Below are 2,802 nucleotides of genomic sequence, written 5' to 3'. Positions count from 1 at the left end.
CGCAGTTTTCGCAGATTTGATGCACGTGTTGCTGCGTCTTTTTCCTTCTAGGTGTCGCTCTCGCGCCCTTTCTTTCAGCCATCGGTGTCAGCTACGACATTGATTTCGTGATGAACACAAGACAGGTGTATAACCTACGACATTGCTCAGTAAACCTCTTCAGATTTTATATCGCTTCCCGCAGACGTCTATGTACATCATACAGAACCAAAGTAATTACGCACGTCGTAAGTTACGCCATAATATTACCGTGACTTATGCGTTAGCTGTAATAAATTCCGGGAGCCAAGGAACCAAGGGTGCTCTAAAGCTATTGTGTTGTTGTCTTCTTAGGGTGCCTTAACGCCATTCGAATTTGGGAGGCACCAACAACTCCGCCATGTACTCCAAAAAGGTTCTCCTACGGTCGAATGGGAGACTTTCGAGCGCTGCTTTTGCAGCTGGAAAATTATCTGCACGCTTTGCGTCGATAAGATTAGTATACCACCCCTGCGCAAACTTTCGAGTGATATATAGCATGCATACTACAGGAGCATTGACACATCCACCCACGTGGCTGAGCGATCGACGAATAGAGCTTCGATTTTTCAAACGCTGTAAAAACATAATTTATGCACCTTTTCTGAAATTACAGAAGTACGTACTGTAAAGTATTACGCTTAAAATATGGGCGTAGACATTATTGTACAGTAATCAGGGGTTAATAGCTAACTTTAAAATCGGTGAAGGGTTAATAAAGTGATAATATCACCTGGTAGACCAGCTAATGTAATAAATATCTAATATTTTCTTCTGAGACAAGATGATATTATTAAATATCAGCTAAATGAAACAAATTAAAAAGCTAAAACGATACCGGTATAGTATTTTTTCAAAGATTGCGTTAATGTTTCTAATTCACCAATCGTGCGACTTGCAGAAGTATTACTAATCAACAGAGGAGAAATTGAGGATTAATACCATAAACACCGTCAGTTTAGGGACTCAACACTGCATTATCTCAAATAGCATTCAAGTATAACCAGGGCATCTCCAACGACTCGCTGGCAGTTTTTAATTGGCCAATTTTTATACAAATAGTTGCAAGCCTAGGATATCAACCTCACTCGACGATGAACGCGCAATTCATCGATGCGTTGGTGTAGCTTGCGATGGGGTAGACTTTGGTCCTTGGAAGTACGACCTGCAGACCCGCATACCGTACAGCAAGGACCGATACGTGCTGGGCGCGTTCTCATGGGTGCGTGTAATAGATTCGGAGGCACCAGCACTGGCGTTCGTTGGCCTGTGTGATTCGGTGGCAGGGGTACGTGGGTATACACGTATTCCGAACGACCCTCAGCACAGTTTTGACATCCTTGGAACGACCAACATTCGGGAGTTCGTGGAGGAGGGTGCAAGGGAGGAGCAAGAAGAAGGCCGATTCTGTCCGTCGGACCAGTACAGCGTACACCTGCCAAACTACTGTTCCAAGCTCGTATTTCCAACGAAGCCTATATGTATAGGTCAGAATACTGGCTTCAATCTGGAAACCGTGAGTCCCCCATACATGTCGACCACGGGCGTGTGATTTCGTACCTGCCCCCGTGCGCGAAGACGGCCTTCAAGATTTGGGTGGTATTTCCTACGGCTTCTAAGGCGACCACATCATTCAACTACGGGAACAAGGAAGACGCCTTGCATAGGATGCTACGTACGCCTGGAAGTTCGGTGCTTGTCCAACGACCCGGCGATGTCGTGTGCTTGAATAACCTCGTGTTTCACTCGGTACTTCTCGTACCAGAAGGGCACTGCTGAAGAAGACAAATGGGGCGGTGTATTTGGCGACGTTGTGGTTTGTGAAGTGGACCGCGTTGCGTCGTTTCGATATGCAACCAATCCGGCATCAGGAAGCAAAAATGATTATGTTGGATCGTGGGAGTTTCTGCTAACAGCGTACTGTACGATGAAGGGACGTGTGTATGACCAGACAAACTTCGAGCGTAAGAAGAAGCTATTCTACAAAAAGTTGAAGCTACCAGCAAAGTCGGAAAAAGCTCGTGTAGGCGCGAGCGCGAAGAAAGAGAAGAAGCGGAAACTGAATGAGAAGCTAGCCGCCGTACGGGCTGCCAAGCACCAAAAGTGCCTGCAGTACACTTTGCTCCTAATCAGAATTCTAATTTCTGATAATACATTTCTTTTCGCATCCTAACTTGCAATTTTGGTTTGGGGGGACTGTTTCGACGTTACAGGTTGGTTTTAAAGTACTACTGCTTAAACTTGTACAAGCTACATTTTGTCAAATATAGGTTCTAAAACACTTGTAGTCTTGGTCGGCTTTTCTGAAACTATGTGTTTTTGCATCCTATCTTGGAAATTTACGATTAGTGGACCAAGCTTGTTTGAGACATCATCGTAACACTTACCCGCACCATTTGTATAGGCCAGATTTGGTCACCCTGTATAAGCGACCTCCCCGCGCTTGGTTTTTAGCGTAAAGATCCAACAATCAAACACTCTGACACAGTTATCTCGCAGCCTTACTTGCAATATTTGTTTTCACATACATTTGTAAAGTATTTTGATAAGCTCAAGTAACATCTTAAACTTTGTACAAGCCAGATTTGGCGTCTGTGTATTTGTCTTGGCACGACAAAGCCTAAGTGCACTGCTTCTCCAGGATTCAGAATCTGGATCGGCCGCAGCCCTGGTGTCAATTATAATCAGAGAGTGTCAGTAAGGACTGATTCATTATTCACTGCGTCGTAACATCGGTTTGTACAAGCGGGAGAACAATAGGGGTGTCACTGAGGTCATGTCAAT

The sequence above is a fragment of the Phytophthora infestans genome, genomic scaffold (assembly GCF_000142945.1).
Source record: "Phytophthora infestans T30-4 supercont1.30 genomic scaffold, whole genome shotgun sequence".
In the NCBI taxonomy this organism is placed as follows: domain Eukaryota; phylum Oomycota; class Peronosporomycetes; order Peronosporales; family Peronosporaceae; genus Phytophthora; species Phytophthora infestans.
This window is presented reverse-complemented; position numbering follows the sequence as displayed.